The 26,109-nt window shown below is 46.7% G+C and overlaps 1 protein-coding gene across 8 annotated transcripts in view; it reads right to left on the minus strand.

Moving 5' to 3' along the window:
• The window catches only part of ELOVL5 (ELOVL fatty acid elongase 5), a 66,080-nt gene extending 44,693 nt beyond the window's left edge, over positions 1-21,387 (minus strand). Inside the window, exons 1-2 of one of the 8 annotated variants that reach the window (XM_042237357.2) lie at positions 21,256-21,387; positions 1,079-1,236 (exon numbers count right to left, since the gene is read on the minus strand). The gene's annotated coding sequence lies outside the window, so the exon portion shown is untranslated. Of the gene's footprint in view, positions 1-1,078; positions 1,237-2,327; positions 2,510-9,615; positions 9,741-12,012; positions 12,127-21,255 lie in introns of those variants that run through there. The other 7 variants (XM_060403718.1, XM_060403719.1, XM_060403715.1 and 4 more) reach the window with 7 other exon arrangements.
• Between the last annotated feature and the right edge of the window lie 4,722 nt (positions 21,388-26,109).

The following is a 26,109-nucleotide window of genomic DNA, read 5'->3' on the forward strand; positions in this document are numbered from 1 at the left end:
GCTCAATGGACATGAATTTGAGCAAACTCCGGTAGATAGTGAAGGACAGAGAAGCCTGGCGCGCTGCAGTTCATGTGGTTGCAAAGAACTGGACACAAACTTAGTGACTGTGTGTGCCTAGTCGCTCAGTCATGTCTGACTCTTGTGACCCCACAGACTGTAACCTGCCAGGCTCCTGTGTCCTTGGGATTTTCCAGACAAGAATACTGGAGTGGGTTTCCATTTCCTTCTCCAGGGGATCTTCCTGACCCAGGAATTGAACCCAGGTCTCCTGCATTGCAGGCAGATTCTATATTGACTGAGCTACAAGGGAAGCCAGACTTAGTGACTGGAGAACAACAAACAACAACAACGACACATATAATCAGTTATGGATCTATCTCTAGATATTACACGAACTGATGCAATTAAAAATATGCTCGATTCCACAACTGTCCAGTCTATTAGAACAAGGATATACAGGTAGAAGATATTAAAAATAAAGACACCTACAGCAATGAGTTTGGGATAATGATCTAGTCTTAGACTAAGAGAAAAAGCTGAGGAATGCTCTATTGTCAGATCAGCATGTTTCCATCTATGAAGAGGATCAAGAAACAGTAGAAATAGCTTGACACAGAAGAACTTTCAGAGACATGCAAACAGCAGAGATAGCCTGTGGGATATTACATAAACAAGCACTTTCCCTCAAAAGCTGGGAGTACAGATTAACCTGAGGCCAAGGACTATTTTTTGGACACTAATAACCCCATTCCCTTGAAAAAGGTAGAAAGGCACTATGCTAAAGGTTGCCAGGTCTCTGTTCTGCCCCCAGGCCCAGTTTCCAAGGTAAAGATCCCAGCAGGGGGTTGATTTCTGTTAGGAAGATTGGTGCCCAGCTGGTCCTTCAGGATGCTATGTGTGTCACTCTCTATTTATTCCTGAGCAACCTCTCAGGGGTTTAGGGTCCTGTCCAAGAACAAAACCATGTATGGAGAAAAACTACAGCACCGAAGAATCATTCGGGTATTACTCTTCAGAACAAATTCTAGATTAAGATAGCCATTACTGCATCACAAACCAGGCACATGATACTTACATCCAAATGTCAAACGTTATCTATTCCAGTGCCCACATCTTATATATCACAGGAACTGAGGATAGGAGCCCCTTGTGGATTGGACAAGCATCCCAGCCATTTACATACACTCTTCTTGATGGAGGGGACCGGGAGGAATCCACAACTGTCCAGTCTATCTGGAATCACATACATGTAGAAAATTAAGACCACAAGGAGCCTGGTAAAAGAGAAGCAGCACCAAAGGGGTGAGCACAGAGGGGAGGAGGGAGAGATCTGGGGCTGGGGCACCCAGGGAGACGTCCGCAGAGGAGTGGAGCTAGGACCCATCCTTTAAAGAGCAGTGGGAGTGGTCAGGCCAAGGGATTTGGGAAAAGGGCTTCCCTGGTAGCTCAGATGGTAAAGAATCTGCCTGCAATGGAGCAGACCCGGGTTTGATCCCTGAGTCGGGAAGATCCCCGGGAGAAGGGATATGGCAACCCACTCTAGTATTCTTGCCTGGAAAATTCCATGGACAGACCATGGGGTCGCAAAGAGTCGGACACAACTGAGTGATTAACGCTTCGCCTCACTTCATGCCAAAGCAAAGACACGATCCAAGAGCAGAGGGGAAAGGGGGCTGCGACGCCCTGAGAAGGATGAAGCGGTCACATGGGCTATGATTCTGCCTTCACCTGAAAGCTGACAGCAATGATTTAAAGCATACTGAAACATGTGAACGCTCTGTAAATGTTAAAGGAATTGATTCTCGGTGGAATCGGGGCAGACTTCATACAGGTGGCATGGGGCCAGGTTATTAAGGGTTAACAAGTCAAAGACCTAGGAGGCCGAATGTGGATAACTGTTTCAAGCTGAAGCACAGCATGCAAGGAGGCGTGGAAGGATACAGGGGGTGAGCGGCGGTGCACCTGGGCACCACCACCATCTCTGCGTGCGCTGATGCTTCCCCCTGCGCCTCACACACATCTACCTCTCCCAGCCGCACGACCACCCCAGACTGTGTTCTTCCACCGGCTCTCCCAGATGGCCAGTCTCAGCTATCCACCCTGTTCCTGCCGTGCCCTGCCCCCTATCTCCGCACTGCACCAGAGCCACCAAAACTGGCAGGCCAACTACTGCCTGAAGCCTCTCAACGACTGCGCACCTTGTTCTCTGCAGACAACCCACAACCCCTCATTTGCTTAGGGCCCCTGCATCACTGGCTCACCCCGGCTTCCAGCCCAAGCCTGCCCTCCCCGCCCTGCCCTGCCCACGGCCCGACCACACCCACCTCCTGCCACCTTCTCCTTTCTGCAGGCAAGCCCTGTGCAGGGTAAGTTCCCTCTGCCTCCTGCCCCTCGGACCCCTACACTCACCTCTACATAAAAGTCCTCACTCAGAGAAATCTCCCCTGACTCCTCTCCCCCAAAGCCCCAGGCTTGGTGAAGCTCCTCTGTTTGCACTCGAATCACTGCCCAGATGCGATCAGCCCTCCAGGGCAAGGTTCACAGGGAGGACAGCTTGGCGCTGGGCCCATAATAAGGTGGGATGGATGAGTGGTGCATGGTCGCTGGGCTCAAGAGCAGACTGGGGACAAGATGGAAGATATGAAAGTCCTCTGACCTTCATGTCATTGGGCAAAGACAGCCTGGTTCTGCGTGGCCTCGCTGGCAACACTGCGGTCTCCATCACTGCTCCCAACACCAACCAGGGCAGCTGACTCAGCTTTAAGACCTTCATCAAAGGGCAGCAGCAAAAAAGGCTGGGTCTGCTTTCTAATCCCCTGCTTCTGGGTGTGTGAGAAGCCCCCAAGCCAGCAGAACTGCTTCGTCACCCAGCTCGGAAGGGAAGACATGGCTTCCACCTCACTGGCTCAGAAGTGCGGTCTGTCCACTGGTTCACGCAGCAGGCGGGACAGTGCCCCGGCCTGTATGTGAAAGACGGTCCCTTGCTACAGATGGGCTCTGACTTAGGTTCCCAAATTTATCCCGGTTAGAAACAGGACACTCCTGCCCCTCTCAAGGGAGGTTCCTCCCCACCCACTCTTCCCCCTTTACCCCGCTGGCAGCCAATTCACTGGTGGCGATTACCATCACCAGATCCAGAACTTCGATGCCTGCCCCCTCCATCCCAGTGCTGGCTCCTGGGGTGTGTCTTCAGTCAACCATCCCACAGATACTCTTGCTGCCACATCTGCCCCTGTGGAGCCTTAATCTGGACAATCTAACTAGCTGAACTGGCATGTTCTGCTGAGATTCAGGCTTGTCGGTATGCATTCCCTGAAACTCTCTCTCTCCTTCAAATGTCAAGGTGCTTGTTACCTGCTACAGGTGGATGAAACTCCAATTATGCCAAGTGAAGGAAAACAGACGTCAAAGGCTACATATTGTATGATCCGCTTTATATGAAATATGCAGACTTTGTTGTTCAGCTGCACAACTGTGTCCAACTCTTTGCAACCCATGGACTGTAGCACGCCAGGGTTCCCTGTCCTTACAGCAGCTCAAACTCATGTCCACCGAGTCAGTGATGCCATCCAACCAACTCATCCTCTGTCACTTCCTTCTCCTCCTGCCTTCAATCTTTCCCAGTATCAGGGTCTAAAGACAGAAAGATCAGTGTTGCCCAAAGGCTGGGGGTGGGGAAGGGCAGGGCTGAGAATGGCTGATGGGCACAGGGTCTCCTCTGGGGGGTGAAAATGATTTGGAATTAGACAGAGGTGGCTGGGGTACCACAGTGTGGGTGAACTGCATGCCACTGAATTGTCCACTTTAAAATGGTTAATTTCAGGGGCCTTCCTGGCTGTCCAATAGTTAAGACTGTACGCTTCCACTGCAGGGGGCACAAGGCAGGCTTGATCCCTGATCAGGAACTGGAACTAAGATCCCACATGCCATGCTGTGAGGCCGAAACATTTTTTTAAAAAAAGTTAACATTATATGACTTTTGTGTCAAAAAAAATTCAAATACTTAAAAAAAAAAAAAGCTACTCTTTCCCTCCCAATCCATAAAAGGAGGCTCAGCATCTCCTACTTGCCTGCCTCCTTCAAGAAATGACTGCTCAACTCTGCTTCCCCCTTTATCTTCAATTTTTTAGTAGCTGATAAGTCTGTTCAAGTCTCCCCAACCTAAAATCCTTCTCTTAACTTTATTCTACCCTTGAACGTCACCTAGAACTGTCTCAAGATTTCATAAAAAGCAGCCAACTTCAAACAGCCTTTGCTTTCTTAATTCTGTTTCTGGTGGTAAAACAGTCTACAGATGCTGAAACCTATATGCTACGAAACACTTCTAAAAGTGACAGGTAAGATATACACAAAACTCCTATAAAAATGAATGGGTGAACTTGCAAGAAACTCTTGAAGTCAAGATGGAGGCAGGCATGAGTCAGTAAAAAGGAAGCTCTCAGATTCCCTGCGAGTTGTATCCTCTGGAGAGATGGGAGCCGCACAGGGCTATTTAAAGGTAAATTAAAAGTAAGTGGAAAACCTCTGTTGCATTAGTTTCCAAGTGCTGTAGTAACTACTACCCGTGACTTGTGACTACTATACTGGACAATGCGAAACGTACCCCATAGAAACACCTGAGCACGTGGAAGCGAGCAGCTCCCTCTACAGTGGCACCGGACTCAAGACATCACAGAAACCGAGGGTATAAACAGCCTCAAAGAAGTCCCCAGAGTAAAGGACAGGGCAGGCGGATGTGTGTCGACAGTTCCCCAAAGCAGAACGCTACATGATCAGACATACAAAAAGGCCAGAAGGACCTTCTGGTAACAGAAGAAAGCGGTAAAGGTTAAATGGTTAAAAAGAACAAGGTGGAGATGTGGGGATGCGACGCTTGGCTTCCCTGATAGCTCGGAGGGTAAGCAAAATCATTAGTATTAAAAAAAAAAAAAAGTTAAGAAGTATCAATCAAACAGACATGAACACAAAAGAAATTAGCTGTTTTTACAACTATTCCAAAAGACAGCCAATCTGAAGGCCCAATACAATAATGTACAGATGGCAAAGAGAATGAGATTTAAAAAATAAATAAAGTGAACATCTAAAAAGGTATTTACACCACACTGAGACCTTCTTAAGTTACTCCTTTCTGCTCTGGATTTTTATTTTAAAAACTGACAGTCCTCCAGTATGGCATCTATGCAAGCAACCAGCATTGTCAGAGGACATAAATTTACTTTGAAATATTACCCTACCTAAGGATGGTACTTACAGACCTTAAATTGACCAAAACCAGTATACCTGATGAAGTTCACATATGAAGGTAACCTTCAGAGATCCAAAGTGATTTCTTTTTTTTTTTTTTTCAAAGTGATTTCAAAATCAATGTCTAACAGGATGAATGTCAACAGGCAAAACCCATACAAACAGAAGCTCTCTGAGTTTCTCAACTTTTAAAAGTGCAAGTCCTAAGAACAAAAAGTCTGAGAGCTGCTGTATTAAAAACTGCAAACAGCATTTCTCCTCCTCTGTAAGGTTTCATCTCTAAACTGGCATTATAAATTTGGCTTCTCAACTTAAATGCAAAATTCCCAAATATACCTCAAAAAGCACCAGCTAGCAATAATGAATAAAACATACAATATACATAAGTTAAAGCACTCTGTGAAGTAAGTTCTTACCAATTTCCCAGTAAATCAGACTGTATATAGCAGGCTGGGCTGATTTTCATATTAGCATGTGGGTGAAAAACTCTGAATGTTTCTTTAGCACAATACTAACTTTCCTTTCAAATGAAGATACTCTTCATGGAAACTCAGTCACCCAAACCTAAAATTTTAAGTAATAAGAAGACCTAAGCATCCTGTGGTGAAGTCACATTAGGTAGTAATACAAATAGAATGGATTAACTCATCAGCCAGCATACAGATGCTAAAGTGCTTAAGTACTTACATATGTATCATATATATACGAGAGAAAGAGAGAGCTCAGAATCAGCATTTTTCTGCCACAACAAAACCACACTTTCCATTTGCCTATCACCTCAGTTGTCCAGTTGTCACCGGGTCTTCAGTTCTCTGATTCATGATGCTAATGGGCTCAAGGGAGCTTCATGCAGGAGGTTTCTCAGCCTACTCAAGGGAGCCTGTCTTCCCTGTCCAGGGTTCACTTTCTTCTTCCTCTAAATGGTGTGTCAGTGGCAGTATGTCCCTGACATCACCTGGGGAATGTAATCACCAACAGGAAAGCAGGGTCCCCACTGAATGGAGAAAAGCAGGTCAGCAGAGACAGAATAAATACGAGTAAGAGGGAGAAATTTACAGGACGCACCCTTCTTTCCAAAATAAGAATCTGAGAGTGACATTTCAGAGCTCCAAGCATGATCGCCATCGTTTATTCCTTTGACAGAGAGCAGTGCTAACAAGAGAATGAAATCCATGTGCCGCTGAACACTCGGTTGCTATTAAGGTGCATCATGCCCTCCCATCTGTCTGTGAAGAAACCCAGGGCTTTCAGACCAGAGCTCAGGGCATTCACCGCAGGTCACGGCCACAGAAGAGCTATTTGCAGGTTCCTCTATAAAATGTTCTTTCTGTTTGCTTTCTGAGATTGGAATACATCAGAGAAAATGACTGCATGCCAAGCTGACCGTCTCATTAAGGGAAACAATTTGATTTCAAGAGAAAAGAAACAGCATGACTGTTTTGAGGGGACAGTAGCTGAAATGTCAAGAAGGGGCACGTCCTCTCCCGCCTCCTGATCAACGCGGCTTACCTCTGCTTTCCTTGCTTACACTTCCCGGATACTGTGGGGGCTCTATCTTACCAGGGCACCAACTGACATGAAAGACAATGAACAAGGTAGCACCCACGAGTCTTATTTAATCAAATCAACGGGCAAAGGGAAGAAAGAGAAAGTTTACTTCGTTAACTTAGAAAGAATGGGATCTTCATTCTAAGAATAAGGAGGAAATAATCTTATTTCCTTTTCTGGAGAATGAAGTGGAACTCCCTGAAATTAAACTCATTTTCTTCACATGTGGTTTACGGACACTGTGCATGGTAACTCACTTCAGTCATATCTGACTCTCTGCAACCCCATGAACTGTAGCCCGCCAGGCTCCTCTGTCCATGGGATTCTCCAGGCACGAATACTGGAGTAGGTTGCCATACCCTTCTCCAGGGCATCTTCCTGACCCAGGGATCGGAGCCAGGGATCAAACCCGCTGTCTCTTATGTCTCCTGCTCTGGCAGGTGGATTCTTTACCACTAGCGCCACCATTATTGGTCAATTCATCTTATAGGCTTTAAACTTTTTTCAAAGTTGAATTTAGTACAATCTTCACTGAAAACTTGTAAATGCAAATTACATGGTGCAACTGCCACCAAGTAGAAGGTCAGTGATCAGAGAGGGAAGACGGCAGCAATTGACAGGTAAGAAGGCAATTTGAGTGTGCTGCTACAGGAAGACACCTCTAACGTCAATACACCTGTAACTTCAATCACTACAACCAAGTTCATTATAAAGAACAAAGGAATTCAGAAATCAAGAACTTTCAGGACGTAACCAAATCTAAAACAAGTGTATATATAGTTCAGTGGCAAACTGATATTAAAAAAGGAAAAGATGTGGAAATGTTCTAGCAAGTACCATCCATTTTCCTTTTGCTAGGACAAGCCAAGTTTTGTTTAGGCTCCATCCTCCTCAGCTCAGGAGGTGAGATCTGATAGGGTCAGAACCCAGGGTGTGTGTGTTGGAGGCGGGGATAGTAACCATGTGACCACTAGTGACTGGGTGGGTGACAGACCAACGGGAGCCACAGAGGCTTCTGGGAAGATGATGGGTGACACCAGGTGAACTATGCAAGGGTCATATGATTATGTTATTTCTAGTTTTTTAAAACAATAATTTAGTATTAACATTTTTATTTACTAAAATTTTTTAAAGGTTCATAGAATTCAAGCGGCAGAAAAAAAAATGTAGGCAAAAAACACTAGGAAAAACTTCTTAACGTTAAGGAATCTGACCTATTAAATCCTTCAAAAGAGCTGCTGAGTTTCGTCACCATAAAAAAATTTAAAGAAAGGGAACAGATAAGTCATGACCAATGACACCCAGTCCTGTGTCCCCAACCCCACACTCAAGTGCTGTTTCCACATGTTCGTGCCACCTACAAACACATGGTGTGTCTGCGCCTCAGTCCCAACAAGCCAAGCCTCCCTGCCTCCTGACTCCGTCCAGGTGATTCTGTTCTTGCCCAATCACCTTCCAGGAACCCAGTCCTGAAAGCACGCTCCCCCCTGCACGGATCCCAGGCCAGCCCTATGACTCCAGTCACCCTACCCCCACCCTGTCCTGTCCTATCACCTCTTTGCCAGAACCATCTCCTATGAACTCCTTGGCCTCCAGAACCTCCCCACACCCAATGCATCTAATACATACAGCTTTCACACTGATCTCTTAAAGCACAACTCATTCACTCAGCACACACTGACCGCTGTGTCAGGCAACCAAGGACCACAAACTTAGTGGCTTGTTGTTGTATTAGTCGCTCAGTCATGTCCAGTTGTGTGACACCATGGACTGCAGCCCATCAGGCTTCTCTGTCCATGGAATTCTCCAGGCAAGAACACTGCAGCAGGCTGCCATTCCTTTCTCCAGGAGATCTTCATGACCCAAGGATCGAACCTGGGTCTCCTGAACTGCAGGCAGATTCTTTACCGTCTGAGCCACCGACGAAGCCCCAGAAGTTCTTTTAACAACACAAGTGTATCTTATAGGTCAGAAGTCCAAAACGGGTCTCACTGGACTAAAATCCAGGCATGCGCATTGCTGCTTTTTGGAGGCTTTATGGGAGGATCCTTCTCCTGGCCTTTTCCAGCTTCTACAGGCTGCGATCTATCGCTCCATTCACAGTTGCCTCCTCCGTCCTGAAGGCCAGCAACATTGGGCCCAGTCTCCTCATACCCCACCCTTCTCATTCTTTCCCACCCCCCTCCTTCCACATTTAAGGACCCTTGAAAAGTGAAAGTGAAAGTCATTCAGTCATGTCCTACTCTTTGTGACCCCATGGACTGTATAGTCCATGGAATTCTCTAGGCCAGAATACCAGAGTGGGTAACCTTTCCCTTCTCCAGGGGATCTTCCCAACCCAGGGATTGAACCCAGGTCTCCTGCCTTGCACGTGGACTCTTTACCAGCTGAGCCACAAGGGAAGCCCCTTAAGGATCCTTGGGGGTTGGTTACACTGAGCCCACTTAGATAACCTAGGACACTACTTCAGCTGGCTGGCAGCCTTAGTTCCATCTGTAGCCTTAATTATCCACATAGTCACAGTGATGGGAAACTGGGACACATCTTTGAGGGACTTTATTCTGCTGACCACAAGCACCTTATACGAGGCCCTGGGCATAGCCAACATTAAACGCAGACTGTGCCGTCAAGCTCAAGTCAGTTCTTCAATACCAAATGTTAATTGGTTCCTAGTGCTTAAAGAGTTCAGCCTAAACCACTTAATCTTACAGGGAAGCCTTCCTTGATTTCGAAACACTCCTGAGCGATTCACCTTACCCGACCTCCCTGAAGTCCCCTACCACTGATCTCAACCTGCAGAACTGGGAGCACCCAGCTCACCCACTTCTGCTGCACACCCGCTGCAGCGCCGCTCCCAGTGTCCGCACCGTGCTCGCCCCAGCAGACGCGCGCCACGTTCCAGCTCACACACCACCTGCCCTCTCCGACGCCCAACAAAGCCCTGTGGCCCCAGCTGGCCATTTGGCAGGGACACAGAGAGTTCAGGCAGAGGGGTGACCCAGCGCCACCGCCAGCTGACTGTGCGGCCCGGCCCCGCCATCTGACCTCTCCGCCTTGCTTTCATCAGCTGTCAGGTGAAGAGCAGCCCAAACTATTTCTAAATCTGCTCCCAGTTCTAGGAAATCCTCGATCCCGAAAGCCACTGTCTAATCAAGGTCAGCATCATGTCAGCTGAACTACTGCACTCCCTTCTGACGGAGGGTCCCTGCCTCTGGTCTTGGCGTTGCTTCCCACTTCCCAAAAAGCATCTTTCCAGATTACTCCTTTCAAAACCAGTTAAAGGCTCTTAGGACAAAGCTCAGATCCCTCAGTGCGGCCTCGGGCCCCTGCTTCCTCCTTTGCTTCTCCTTAGAATCAGTTCCTCATGTGCTACCTGCCTCCTCCCTCACAGCCTCTGCCTGAACGCCTGCTTCCTCTCTCCAGCAGGCAGATGTCTGCTCAGTCTCCAGGCATCCTTCCCCGGCCCGCTGGGTCTGATTTAGGGGGTCCCTTCCTGTCTGCCCACAGCACCCCACACTGCGCTCTCGGTGCTCATCACTGTGGCACCACTATCTGTTCCCTGTCGGTCTCTTCCACAGACTCCAACTTCCACGTGGCCAGCACAGTCACTCTCATCCACCCTAGTACAGGCCGGGGGGCGGTCACCAGGATTCCGGGTACAGCAGCAGGACTCTGAGCTGCCCACAGCCACTCAGAATCAAGATGAGATTTCTCAGTCTGTCTGCGGATTTGTGTGGCTGTATGTTTAAAGTCCTGGCTAAGGGAGACATCGGAGAAGGCAATGGCACCCCACTCCAGTACTCTTGCCTGGAAAATCCCATGGATGGAGGAGCCTGTAGGCTGCAGTCCAAGGGGTCGTGAAGAGTCGGCCACAACTGAGCGACTTCACTTTCATCTTTCACTTTCATGCATTGGAGAAGGAAATGGCAACCCACTCCAGTGTTCTTGCCTGGGGAATCCCAGGGATGGGGGAGCCCAGTGGGCTGCCGTCTATGGGGTCACACAGAGTCGGACACAACTGAAGCGACTTAGCAGCAGCAGCAAGGGAGACATAAGCGACACTGTCGGGGGTTGGTTTCTGGGAACGTCCCTTAAGAGAAAACACAACTGAATCCTCAGCCCCTTCTACTCTGTCTCCTTCTCCATCCTGCTGCCTCTGAGCCCGACACACAGTGAGCTAGGAGCCTGCAGCTGGTCACCCCGTACCCTTTCCCCAGCCCTCTGTGCAAAATACAAGTAACACCTTGTTTTGAGATGCCATTAGTGGGGCCGTGATTATTTTGGGATCTCTGTCACTTGCACTCAAACCTAATGGCAACACACAGCCCTACCCACAGCACCAATAGCGATCTATTGTATCAAGTTCACACCTCACCTCTCCCACTGGGTTACGATCTGTCAGTAGGTGTACTGTCGTAAGTCTCTGCAGGATCCTCGCACTGGAGCAGAGGGCAGCAGAGAACACAATGGGGAGTAAGTGCGTATGGTCAGTGAATCAATGACCACGTGGCAACTGAAGCAGACAGGCTCCGTCCAACCTACACCGGCTCCTTAACCTTGGCTCAGCATTGGTACTGCTGCTGCTAAGTCACTTCAGTCATGCCGGACTCTTTGCGACCCCACAGACGGCAGCCCATCAGGTTCTTCTATCCATGGGATTCTCCAGGCAAGAATACTGGAGTGGATTGCCATTTCCTTCTCCATGGCTCAGTGTTGAGGCCAACCAAAATTAGTTTAAAAAGAGAGTGTCAGTTTCAACCATTATTTGACCAGGGAACAGCCGAGTGCTTAGACACCGGTGTGGGTTCTCTTCCTTCCTTGGGCACAGTGCCACAATAAATCCCTGGCTTATTCCACCTAAAAGCTCTACAAGGTAACATGCAAATAAGCAAGGCCCTTTAACACAGCACACTGAAACAGCATCCTCTGCTCCTGGCAGATGGCGGGGGGACGTTTCGCAATTTGCTCTACTCCCTCAGCCTGGGTGGGAGAACAGCAACCCTAAGCAGAGAATCCAGCCCCCTACGGCTGCTATCTCCCAGAGCTGGCTTCCCCGCGGGGGCTCCTCATCTGTGCAGTGTTACAAACTCTCAAGCTTCTCAGGCTACTGAGGCATACTCACCTTCACAAAGCCATAAGCACAGATTACAGAGCTGATTATACCCAAAAGGTACACAGAGAGAGAAACATTCATGCAAATAATTGCCAGATACCTACCACATGCCAGACAGCACACAGGTACCAAGGATACACAGGGAACACGCCAGACCTGGAGCAGAGAGGGGAGGAAAGCACTAGCTGTCCTCCCCTGATGAGGAGGCTGACGCACACAGAGGTCAGCTGGCTATAACCAAGGTTACAAGAGCCGGAAGGGGTAGGAATAGCTAATTGAGTAAATAGCATCAGATTCCAGGGTGTGAGTCTGACTTACAAGGAACAGGGCCTTTTCTGTTTAGCTGGCTTTGCTTTCGTGTGTTTTTGTCAGTGGGGAGCAATCAGGGAAGCCATCCGGACACAGACGGTGCAGAGCAGAGATGGAGCTGACAGGGCACGGGTGGGGAGATGTGGGGTGTTCAGAGTGAGAGGTGCAGGCAGGAAGTGAAGCGGGATCAAGGATGGCTCTAAGTGAAAGTAAGCGAAGCTTTCAGTATGGAGTGCGCGGATCCCACTGACATGTCAGAAGATCTCCGTGACAGCCAGTTTGGGACCTGAACACAGAGAGGCAGGAAGGAGCCGGGGAAAACCAGGTACCCTGCAAGGGCTGGCATGCTGTGCAGGCAGGGTGGCAGCAGACACAGCAGAGCCTGAATAGACAACACTTGGCGAGTGACGGATGGAGGAAAGGAGGAAGGATGTGGTTGATGGGAGAAGGACCCTGGCACTGATGGCCTGGGCAAACTGGTGATGGGGATGCGCCAGGTCACGCTGGCAGACAGGAGACAGGTTTGGAGGGAGACCAAGTGAATCAGCTGATGAGAAGTTGGAGCTTCTGATGAATCTGGAGCTCAGAAGACAGAAGTGGATTAGAAATAAATGTCTGAGATGGACAGCAGGTGGGCAGGTGGATACGTGAATCTGTGGGCAAGGCAATCACCCACTGAGATTGGGTTTCCAACAGTACTTTGCAACGATTCACCTACATTTTGAATTTTGGAAGTCTTTTATAACATGCCAGTTCCATTTGCAAAACGATGTTAAACTCAAGCATGGAGCTTCGCACCAGGGCCCGATATAGGGGACCCACCATCACTCTGCATTTGGAGCCACCTTCCTCTGGGGTCACTGAGCCTCTTCCAAACCTACCATGTCTTGCAAAGCAAACAGAAAGGAGCTGCCATAACAAGCACAGTATATAAAGCATTCTCCGGGACATGAAGTCCCGAAACACTGTATTTAAGGGGCTATTTGGAGAAGCTCTGACCTGTTTCACAAGGCAACCACCTTGGATGAAGCAGACTTGCAGACAATCAACGGCTGCACTGATGAGGACAGGTGATCCTCTGCAAGTCTCTAGCTGGTCCCTTAAAGACCCTACTTCAGGAGACTGAGCTCTACTTCAACCCCATTTCTAATATACAAATCAGACTGCAATTGCACGTGGCCAGGAGACAAACATTTAAGAGGCTTTTAAGCAACATCAGCTGCTGTGAGCAGCTGCTTGTAATTCTAAATCTGACTGCAGCCTCTTATCTGATGTGATTACTTGAATATTCAAAATAAATTATCATGTTCTCCAAGATAATTCATACAAAATATACAAAGGCGGTGTTATAGCCTCAGCTGAAATGAAGAGAGAATGGAGGGACATAATTAACAAAGATAAGTTATGCACCCTCTCGAGAGAAAAGGTCTTAGATTTTAATTCAAACAGTGTAACATAAATAAAGATATGACAGGAAAACATATTTCTTTTTTATAAAAAAAAATTCAATCTAAACTCCCACATTTTATAATTGTTCGGGTGCAGGGTGCGAGGAGGGTGAGAAGAGGAACAGGCAGAGTTAAAATGTACTTTAAAAAGCCTACTACAATGTGGTATATTCAAAAGCAAACACAACCCAGTAATTATCTATCATCTCCTCTACAGCCAACAGTTATTTCACCACCTGGTTACATTCCATGCTAATATATAAACCACTCTGAATTTTGTGATCCTCATATTTTAGGCATTATGCTACTTAGAGCCACACCCAGAAAGAAAACTAAGAAGTCCTAAAAGAGAAAGAATCCCAAGAGAACTAAAGGGGTAGGGAAGGTGTTAGTCTCAATAACCTGAACAAGCAGCCTTTAATCAGGCCTGTGTCAGAAGGACCTAGATGTTCTCAAAACACACACGATGTACATCTCTACCCAAGGGAAAGCAAAACAATCTGGAGGCTCCCTAGAGGATGAGGGTGTCCTTCCCTCCCAGCCCACACCCTTCAGGTTTTACACACCTTACAGATCAAACCCAGGTGGGCCTGGGGCCAGACAAGGAAACTGATGCTGGACGCCTTCGACCAGGCTGGATCTGAACCCTGCCTCTGCCACCTGCTAGCTGGGAAGCCTGAACAAGTCACCTAACCTTTCTGGGCCTTAATTTCCTCATCTGTAAAACTGGGGGTACTGACCTCATGGGGGGGCCTTGGAGGTGAAGCACCTTAGAAAAGCACCTAACATGTAGTATATTTAGCACCCCACAGATCAGCCTCATTCTCTTCATAAGCCCCAAAGTATTACACTGTCCAACTGTAGCATCATTCATTCTTCTGAAGAACATTCATTCTTCTTACTCAGCTGACTCAATCTTCTATTATAGACAATGCTTCAGTGAACATCCTAGTCAATAGAGAGATTTTTTAATGATGCTCATCAAATTCAGTCAGTCCCCTACTTAACTTTTAGGTAGAATACTAATAGTCTCAACAGCCCCTCTGCCCCAAAGTAGGCACAGAAGTCTCAAAGAGGTGGAGTGATTGGCCTACCAATGCCTGTCCAGCTCTCAGGGCAGAGCTGGACCCCTGGTTCCCTGCAGCGGCTAACCTGAAAGGCCTCTTCTCCAGTCCCCTTCCTACTAGTTTGCTAACTTTTAAAAGTGTGTAGTAGATACTTTTCGGAGAAGGCAATGGCACCCCACTCCAGTACTCTTGCCTGGAAGATCCCATGGATGGAGGAGCCTGCTCGTAGGCTGCAGTCCGTGGGGTCGCTAAGAGTCAGACATGACTGAGCGACTTCACTTTCACTTTTCACTTTATGCATTGGAGAAGGAAACAGTAACCCACTCCAGTGTTCTTGCCTGCAGAATCCCAGGGACAGGGGAGCCTCATGGGCTGCTATCTATGGGGTTGCACAGAGTTGGACAAGACTGAAGCAACTTAGCAGCAGCAGCAGTAGATACTTTTAATAAATGCACTTTAGATCCATAGTAAACATTTCGAAGTTTTGTAAGGGGAAAACTCAAATTTTCACAGAGGTACATATCAGCTCAAAAACAGGGTAGATACAAGTGTCAACAGCTCCTATAAATATTAAGGTAATGTACTTTTTCTGCCAAAGCCTGAAGCAGAGGTACCCTAAACGCTACCCCCAAGGGCCATCAGCACATGGCGAAACTTCCCAGTGAAGCAAATGAATAATTATTGAATTTGGTGTCATGAGAACTATTCTTTGGGGAAGGAGAAATTGACAACAATTACTTTATAGGAGCATGTGCCGTGCCAAGACAAAAGGAACAGGTACTCCAGGGTTCTGGATAACTCAGATAAAGACCAGAGTGGCCAACTCTGCAGTGTGGCTCTAATTAGGTCTGTTTAGTATGCACGTATCAGAGGTTAGCTCTGACAGGGTGAAAGTGTTGACAACGGGGGAAGAACTGTAACATAGAGATGGAACCTGCAACCAGCATGTGCTCACAAGAGAGTGTGAACTTAGTATCAGGATTGTCATTTGAAGCTGCAGTTGTTTCAAGAAAACAGTTTTCTAATCAGAGAAAGCATGAGAGTCCCAGCACTAGAAATCTTAAGTGAAAAACTATTCTCTAAACCCCAGTCAGCAAGAAGACATCAAACAAAAGGTACTGAAGTCTAACAAGATACAAGAAACACTGAGGTTATCACACATCACTGTGCTCAAATGGGACAAGAAGGGGAGCGGGCAGGGAGGACAGGGTTCAATCTTCCTAAAACCTCAGCAACTATGACTATTTTCAATCCAGGGGCCGCACAATTTTAAAAGCAAATGTATTCGAGTCAAATAAAAGTATCCTCATGGAGCAAACATGCCAGAAGGAACCAAGCGGCTTGGTAATGGTAACGTTTATGGGTTGAAATCAGGGTGGGGTGGGAAGGCGCTTCTATGACACAAACCCCAACATGAGGAGGGTCTACCTCTCTGAACAACTAACTCTGCTAGGCCAGAGTAACTCCAGCGGTTACGTTTAACTTCTTAAAGAGAAAACTGTAATTTCCATCCCTGATTTCTGACATCTACCTTTCAAAGACCTAAAGGATTTCAACTTTCATTCTCTATCCCTGATCAAACAGAAGCAAAGGATTTGCTCTCTGCAAAAGCGAAAATAAAAAATTTTCATTCTGAAAGGATCCTGAAATTCACCTTGGTATAACTGTTTGAAATAAAGGACCAAGGCCCAGAGTTGATTTCAGGTTGAAGGCAGGTTTAGGATAACAAACCAGGGCGGCCGGGTTCCATACAAGGACAGGGCACCCTACCCAAATCACTGTACCTTCCAAACCTCTCAGATTACTGCTGCTTCAATAAACAAAGGAATATGTGTATGCTTTACTATAATCCTGTATTACGAGGCAATGTTCATTTTATGTAAGTTTAGGTAATTCAGTGGATGAGAGGACCTAGAGGCCTTGGTTCTTACTCTGCCAGCAACTGACTCCACGAACTCACCAGTACTGAGACTTTCCTTTTCTCATCCACAAGCACCCTGATTTCAGTAATATTAAAATGAGAAAGAGGGCTTGTGTGATTTTACCATGCCACTGATTACAAGCTGCATCACTACCCAGGTATGTTAAAAGGTGAAAAACTGCCTGAAAATGGATGAGATGCGGTGGAAACACGTTTTTCAAATGTGGCAGACAAACACTGGCTGCAAAGAGGAATGGGGACCAGAGGGGGAGAAAGGCCAGTCTGGATGGATCATGGGCCCTTGAGATGTTTCCACTGGAGTGCAAAGCCTCCTCTCCCTCCCTCTATGACACTGCAGTTCTTCTAACCCCCACACCTGAGAGCACCCTTCCTCTTGCTGGCCCTCAATCCGGCTGGTCTTCAAGTTGCGTAGATCTTCTCGTAGAGACATTCTCAAACGATTAGCTTGCTCCAGTGTGTGCTCATGGCCGTGGCTCCAGGTGAGGCCTCACCACTGCCTGGCCTGCTCCAACAGCCTCCCAGTCTACCCACATATGCCCCATGTCCATCCTCACCAATCCATCCCACGCACTCTGACAACACTCATGTCCTTGGAGCACAACATTCATGATACACTCCTTCCACTCCAAAAGTCTCAGTGGTCTTGTGACAACATCTCAGGAAAGACACTAGCCTAGCAAGTCAAGACCACCCAGGCTAGAATGCTTTGTGACATTGGGCAAGCATCTAAACTTCTGAGCCTCCATCTCCTCACTTGTAAAGTGGGAATGCTTAAGAGTACCAACTAATAGTACTTGAGAAAAATCCATGTAAGGGCTCAGTGCAGAGTCTGACACGTAGTAATAGTTTAATAAAAGTTAACCCTTATGATCAACAACTTGTCATACTAACCTTTCTTCTCACTTCTGCCTGTCAGCTTCATGCATCTGGGCTACTTGCTTTAATGTCCAATGATGCACTTGTCTGCTCTCTAAACTTTCTCTCCTAGAATGCCCGTCCTCTGTGCACCTGTAAGATTCCTCTATGATGGGTAAGGTGAAATTCAAATGTGGATTCTGTTCTGTTTCATTTCATTTAATTCAATCCTCTCTTTGATGGGGCCTGACATCCTTGGTGGCCCTTATAGCCGATACTGGCACACCCCTATATCCACAGAGACTTTCCCTGAAGGTGTAGTTTAGCAGCCAGGTAGGTGAGGTGAAACTTAAATGCACTTCCTCAGTTTGGGATAGGTCCCAGGATATCAGATTTCCACTGTTCTAGTTATTACTTCAAGTAACCAAGGCCTAAATCAAGGCCAAGGACACTCTCTGGAAGGTGGTGGCAGTTTCCATATGTGAATATGGCAATAGGCGGTCTAGACTGTAACTGGCAGTCATCTTGCAAGATCAGCCTATAGACCTAACAAACATCTGAGAAGACTTCAGAGAAACAGAACATAAGTTCTGCCTTTGGGACTTTTCAGGTCAGGTGGTCATTTAAGTCCATCTGGCACTGGGTTCTCTGTCTCTTGCACAAAAAGCATCCTAACTAACTGGGCAGTGTGAGGCGCTGATGACCTGGCAAGCTCTGCCATAAAGCTTTCTCAGATACAGTGAGACAAGCACCCCCCCCCCCCCCCCTCAGAAATCTGCTTCTGATCCCCTTCTAGTATAAGGCGCAGATTAAGTTCAGGTGTAAAAGAATTAAAGTATAAGCTACTTCAGAAACTGTGTTGTTCAGCTTTGTATACAACCCTAAGACACACACAGCGCACACTCAGTAACTGACAAGCCAATTAAACTAATAGAAAGAGTGAATCAAATGTGGGCTAAAAGGAAGGAACAGACTTTACAGATGTGAAAGATGGCAAATTGTTAATAGTGGAAGGCTTGAAGATGGACCTTTAATCATGAGGTTAGATTTTTAAGTTACAGAGTAACAGAGTTACATAAAGGGCAGAGCCCACTGAACAAATCCGAGCAGCACAAGGCCAGAGGACGGGGCAGGTAAGTTGCAGGAGGCAGATCTACATGATTTGGACAAGTCACCTGGCATCTCTAGGCCTCAGTTCTCAATTCTTTATAAAAGAGGTAGGGGATATCACTTCCCACAGGAAGGCTGTAAGAATCATCTATGGAAAGCAACTATTAATAGGAAGGTGCCCACATCAGTAATACCTCAAACTGAATGTATGCAAAGAAAAACCCACTGGGTAACTAATGGAAACAGTAACTGTTCCCACCAGTAACAAAGGAGTTGGTAGGCATAAAGGAGGGCTTAAAAATAATTAGAAATTTTCTTAGGGGAGAGGGACAGGATGTGGCTGAGTAAGGGACTGAGTAAAAAGTAAAACCATCATTCATACTCTCTACTATCTACTTAGGCATCAAAGTCACCCTAAAAGATGGAAAACAGCTTTGTCGTGATTTCTGTAATTCAAGTTGGAAATAAGACACCCAAGGACTGATACTCACTTCTACAAACAGGAGGACAATCAACAGTTATCCTGAGAGAAAATGAGGAGGTAGTGGCAAAGAGATCCTTGCAAACACCCCCAAATTAAGAATTCTGACACCCCTCCCCCCAAAGAAAAAGCTCAGTTGATCCCAGGAAAAGAGATAACTCACCTCATTTTCAAAAGCAGCTTTGCTGGAATACTGGAATTAGTGTCTGTGAAAACCTAATTTTAAATATTTTCCCAGTTATTTGAGATTCTCCAGCTTTATTCCTGGCCACATCCCCTAAACCTCACTTCCCTTCCCCAAGAAGAAAAATAAGTGAAGAAGAAACATTTATCAAAGCACTATTTGGCAAGCCCCCATGCTGGGCACTTTCAACTATATCATCTCATGGAATCCCTAACAATTCTGCAACATGAAACCCTGAACAGAAATGATTTCGAAATTGAGTCAAGAAGCTGAGGACAGAGTCTGAAGTAATGAGGGTCTCTTCTTGAAAAAAAAAAAAAAAAATCGGACTATCAAATTGTAATACACTTTCACTTTCAGCTAAGTTCTGTTCTATATTCTGTAAAACTAGTCATCAGTTACCATCAATAACATTCCTCCTTTTGTCCTCAGTTAGAAACAAAAAAGAAAAAGCGAAAAAGAGACTCTGTCCAGAAAAACTTCCTGTCGATGAGAAGTTACAATCTAGGGTAAGAATGCAAGAGGGACACGAATGACATTTCTCTTTCAAGTGCTGAACTTTCCCTGGAGAATCCCGGGCAGCATCCAAGCGGACTGAAACAGTGATGCGCTTGTCCCCTCACCGCGGATGGAAAGTTAAACTGTTCATCCACAGCCACCGAATGCCAAACCGGCTGTGTCCGTATCTCTAGATTCTGCCCCAAGTGCTGTCGGCTGAGCGACAGCAAAACAAGTGCAACCAACAGGTTATCTACTGAGTGGTTAGGGAAACAAGTTACAAAACCTAACAAGCAACACGAGCTCTTCCGTGCCACCCAGTAAAGAAAGCACTTCCTGCCACCGGTCCCGCTATTAAAGAATTAAGGCTCCCCACCACTCTCCCGTCGAAACACCAGGTTCCGCAGCCCAGTTCGTAGGTCATGCACTGGATTCTTCCATTCGGGACTCCCCACCCCCACCCCAAAGTGGGCCAAGTGCATTATCCAAATTTGCAATCAAGAAGCCAAGAGCTGAGCTCAACTACAGTCGTGAGCAGGGGAAACCATCACCCTAAAAGTGCAAGGGCATGGAACGCTTGGTGGCAAGACACAATTCTGAAGAACAAGTCTTGCTCCAGTCACGACTCCCTCCACCCCAAGGCGGGCTTGCGAACGCTGGGGTAGGGTGGGGGGCGAGTCTTATCTGCGTTTAAACTGTAAAACAGGACTTTTCCTTGCTACTCGCAGCAGGCACGACCCGGCCGCGAGCTGCTCCAGCCCGCGACCCCACCGCCCTCGAGCCCGGATTCCCTCAGGAGTAGCCCAGGTTGTTCCTGAGTCCCCGCCCCCGCGCTTCCCCACCGGCCTCATCTTCTCCGAGGACCGCTGGCTACAGTTATCTGGTTTTAATAAAACCCAAAGTGTTCCGAGGCTAGCGGGCTCGCCTCCCGGTCGGGGGCAGAGACGGGAGGGCAAGAGAGAAAACGAAAGGCCCGAGGGGACCGACCCACGCCGCGACCGCCCGGCGGTTCTCCCGGCTCACGGGGGTTTTGTTCTCCGAGGAAGCGCGATCGCTCTCGGGGCTCTCCCCTGGATCTCCGGCCGCGCGTTCATCTAACCCGGGCGGGTGAACCCGAGCGCAGAGCCCACCCGCCCTGCCTCGCGTAGGGGAGCCGGGTGCGTTCCCGCCGCGCCAGTCAGTGGGCACACTGCCTGCCGGCGGCTTCCACCGCTAAACAGGTGAGACAGCATCTCGCAGAAACGGCCGGGGCGCCTGCCGTCGCGCCCTGAGACCCGGGTCCGGCGGGCTCCTTCGCCACGCGGGCGCAGCGCGGGCCGGGCCGGCAGTCGCTCGTGCGCACCGGGTTCAGAACCCAACAGCGGGGTCGCATCCCTCGGTGCCGGCCGCGCGCCGGCGCGGGTGTCATGGCCGAGCGGCGGCCAGCCGAAGTTTTCCGGAGCCGCCCGCTTACCTCTTAGGCAGAGCGCAGCGGCGGCTCGGAGAAGCGGCTAGGCGGCGGTGGCGGCGGAGCCCGGGGACCAGCCGAGCCGGGAGGAGGCTGGAGGGAGGCACCGGCCAGCAGGAGCAGCCGCGATGGGAAGAGGAAGGCGCCGGGTATCTACAATCAGAACGTGGGCTGACCGTGACGTCACAATGGCGCGGCCAGCCAATCGCCGCCCGGAGGCCGAATCTAGCGCTATGATGTCATGCGGCCTGGGAGCCAATCGTGAAACAATAGAACTTTCGTGATTGTAAATTCCAGAATCCGATGCAGTGGAGAGCAGTGGTCCGGGTTGGTCCCCTCTGGTTCACGTGTCTCTGGACAATTTTATCCGCTTTCTTCCTAATAAGCCTGCGTGGAACGCAGAGCCTGCGCAATAGCACCGGTGAAGTTCCCGATGCCCTGAACTCTGTTTCTCTCAGTGCCAGGCCTGGCAGGGTTGTGTGGCTGTGTTTGGACGGCAGACGCCCACTGTGGTGCTGCCTCCTCGCGGGTTCTGGAAGGGAGCCAGTTCTTGGTTTTAGATGAAAGGGTTAAATGCCTAGGGAGAGTATTAGAGCTAACGAAATAGGACAGCAACAAAAAAAGCGCTGGAAACTGATGCTATAGCTTAACTCCTTGTTGGTAGATTTACCGTGATTTTTCTTAGGGATCCTGATTCTCCCTTAGTGACCACTGCCAACTCCATTTCTCCTCAAGACTTTTTGTAGGAAATAAGGTGAGGGAGTAAGTGACATCTTTTCAACTAGACAAATACAAGCACATAAGGCAAAGTGCTTTGTGTTCGGGGCATGAGTAGACCCTTGCTGTTTCATTGATATTTGGATAATGTAAGGCCTTCATCATCCTAGTATCCTATGCTTTCTTCATGTCAGGTCTCAGAAATTGAATCTTTCTCCCCGTGCACTCTAATTGTATTTCTGTTACCCAAAGCCCATGGATCCGACATAGCCAACTATTTAATGCAGGTAAATTTATTTTACATACTTACAATGTGATGTTTATCACTTTCCAGGTGTGTTCTAGGCACTGGGCCATTGCCCATTGCCGTAAGAATTCAGATGTTGAAACTATACACAAATTAGATAATGTACACAAACATACACAAAATAACTAAGATTTTTAAATATCTGATTGCCATTCTACTCCACAAACACTGACTGCAGTTTGCAATGTTATGCTTGGTGTAAAAAACTTCAAGAATTCCCTCCCCATGTAAAATGATACAGTCGGGAAACAGCTACTGTGCAGAACGGTAAACTGCTTTGACAGAAGTCAAGATACATAAATTGATGAATACCTTTCTGTCAAGGGGTATGTGAAAAAGCATCTGTCAGAGGCATAGAAGAGTTGAGCAAAGATGTCTCCCTAACTCTTCACTCTTCAGCTGGAAGTTCAAGGCCAGAGCTGGTTCAAAACTCTGTCACCCTATCCGAATCTATCTTTCCAGGTTTTAAAATTTTCAAATGTAACTTGATATTCCAAAAATCTCAAGTTTTATACCACACAGAATTGTTTTTATTGTGTTTACCTATCAATAAAATGTTTTAAACCCATACTATCAAAATATCTGTTGTTGGTTCAGTCATGTCCAACTCTTTGAGACCCCATGAACTATAGCCTGCCCAGCTCCTCTGTCCATGGAATTCTCCAGGCAAGAATACTGGAGTGGGTTGCCATTTCCTTCTCCAGGGGATCTTCCTGACCTAGGAATCGAACCCAGGTCTCCTGCATTGCAGGCAGATACTTTACTATCTGAGCCACCAAATTTGTATTTATTTTTAATTATGGACTTATTTGGGCTTCCCAGGTGGTGCTAGTGGTAAAAAAAATCCATCTGCCAATGCAGGAGACATAAGAGGCCTGAGTTCAATCTTTGGTTTGGAAAGATTTCCTTGGAGGAGGGCATGGCAACCCACTCCAGTATTCTTGCCTGGAGAATCCCATGGATGGAGGAGCCTGACATGCTTACAGTCCATAGCGTCGCACCAAGTCAGACACGACTGAAGAGACTTAGCACGCATGCATACGGACTTATATAACCGTTGTCATACATTAAATATTAATTTTTTTCTCATTTTAAGGCAAAAGTAAATATAAAGTTTATTATTTTATTCCTATCTCCCAAAGGGTGTCTTTTCACACGCTCTTGACAAACGCGCCTTAGTTATTGTCTGTGTATCTGGGCTTCCATCAGGGTGTTTTTCACTCTGCATTGTAGCTTCCTGATTGCCACACCTTGTTCAGTCTGTGGGGTGCTTGTACCTCCACTTTGAAGACCCCTACTTTAGACTGCAAAGTCTATTGGAAGGGAGTTTACTATGTGTTGAATTTTTATCATTATTTATTCTCAGATATTACTACAGTCCTGATATATAATAAGAGCTTAGTAAATATGTTTTTAATAAGTATGTGAGTTCTTATCCCTGCCTTACCATCATCACACTGGTACTTCTATTTCCTGCTCCTGCACTCCAAAACTCTGTCAGATAGATCCCAAGACTGTTGACTCCTCTCAAACTTAAGCTAGTAAGGTCATGTTCTCATTCTCTCCCTATCCAGAGACTTAGGGCTCCCAATACATATATAATTCAGGGAGGAACTTCTGCCCTCACCTAACTCATCTTATGCCGTGCAGTGTAAACTGGCTACCATGACCTCAGTATGAGTTACTCCATCTGCACCACCATCTCCAACTTAACTTTGGCTGTATATATATATATATTTAATCAAAAGAATGGCTAGGACTCCATGCCAGGGTTCAAGAAAAGTATGTTAGTGAGTGTCAGACTCAACTTCCCAACCAAGTTGGGTCCTACACCCTGCGGTGAAGTCATTCCAAACCTGACAACCAACTTGTCAAAAATGAACCTAAGTAGGTGCCATACAAAGCCCTGTATCTCTTGCTTGGTTCCATAAAGCATCCCTGGAGTCCCCCAGAAAGGGATTGTTGAATTACCTTCATGTAATAGTCGACTGTTTTATTCCTTCTCTTCTTTCTCCTCCTGCTTTTCTCTATTTTTTAAATTCTGGCAACATTTTCCCTTCAGTGATCCCAGACCTCCTCCAACCATACACTTCCATTTGTATCAGAAGGTTGCTTCAGTATTGAGAAATACTGGACATTTTTTTTTCTATTGTTACAACATCTGAAGTTGAATTAAGAAATATGATTGAAAGTTTCACCAGCATACCATTCTAAGGAGTGTTGTTTGATTTAAAGATGAAATACCATATATGCTGTGAAGGTATTTGTACAACTCACTGAAACCTGTCCTTTGTAATAAAATGTAAGCCCCTGTTTGCCTCTGGACATTTGAATTCTGATTAAAATATAGGCCAGGTATAAGCTAGTTAACTGGTAGCTCAGATGGTAAAGAATCTGCCTGTAATGCAGGAGACCTGACTTCAGTTCCTGGGTTGGGAAGATCCCCTTAAGGAGGACATGGCAAACCACTCTGGTATTCTTGCCTGGAGAATTTCATAAACAGAGGAACCTGGCAGGTACAGTCCATGGCATCCCAAAGAGTCAGACATGACTGAGTGACTTATACTTTCACTTTCATAAGCTAGTTTATAGCTAAGGTTGAGGCTATTCAATCTCTGCCTTATGTTTTTCTTCCCTGTGATCCTACTTTTTTCTTCTTTTCTAATTTGTGTTTTCTGTTATCTTGTTGCTGGGGTTCCCATTGGCCTGCTTTGTCTTTGCAGGAGAGAGAGATTAAAAGGAAGTTTCCTTTCCTTCTCAGACCTTGGAATTAGTTCGTACTTCCATTGTTACTTTGCTGTCACTCCTCTTTATTGCTGGTCAACATGTACCCAGATTTATCTCTATTCCTGTCATCTTGATGGATGTGAGCTACTGGAAGGCACTGCCCATGCCTGGCTACCATGTTGCTACCCAACAACTAGCAGAACCTCTGGCAAATAGCAGATGCTCATAAATATCTGCCGAATGTAAACAATTTGAACTATTTCTGGATTCTCTGGTCTTGTCTTCTCCACTTCATTTTAGAGTATTTAGTATTCTATCTAGGAGCAACTGGATAATGAAAGAAAGGATCTATGTCCTCATCTCTATCTTTACTTCTCAAGTGATGTTATCACTTCCCTTTTAATGGCTTTAGATTCCATCTATAATCTACTAACTCTCAAATGTATTTTCTCCAGCCTGGACCTTTCCCCTGAATTCCAGACTTATATTCTTAACTGCCTATTGTGACTCCTTCTCTTGGTGTCTGTCTAAAAGTTATCTCAAACTGAGAATAATAAATAAAAATGAGCTCTTGATTTTTCCCCAGACTTGCTCCCCCTGGGGTGTTTTCAAAACAAACACCTTAGAGTTATGTTTAACTCCTCTCTCTCTTTCACATCTTATCTCCATGCATCAGCAAAATTCTGCCCAGAATAATCTAACCCAGAAATCTCTGAGGCTTTAACCCTGGCTTCACTCTGATCTCTTTAAATGTCCTCTTTTTAGAGAGTTCTCCTTGATCACTCTCTAAATTTGTAAAATCTCCCTCTTTGCCTCCCCCATTCTGGAAGCTTTTACTCTGCTTTTTTTTTTCTCTCCCTAGCACTTATTGTTAGACGTAGCATAATTCACTTTTAATATGTATTTATCCTCATCCCCCCATTAACTTACTGAGAGCACAGACTGTTCTCTTCACCACTGCTTGAAACCTCAGCACTTGGAACACTGCTTGGCACCTGGTAGGACCTCAGGCAATACTTACACTTATTCAGTGGATAAATTGAGGAACAAATGAATAGAAAACTGAAACGAAGATCAGTAAGATATGTTTGTACTAGGTACCACTTGGC

The sequence above is a fragment of the Ovis aries genome, chromosome 20 (assembly GCF_016772045.2).
Source record: "Ovis aries strain OAR_USU_Benz2616 breed Rambouillet chromosome 20, ARS-UI_Ramb_v3.0, whole genome shotgun sequence".
Classification (NCBI taxonomy): domain Eukaryota; kingdom Metazoa; phylum Chordata; class Mammalia; order Artiodactyla; family Bovidae; genus Ovis; species Ovis aries.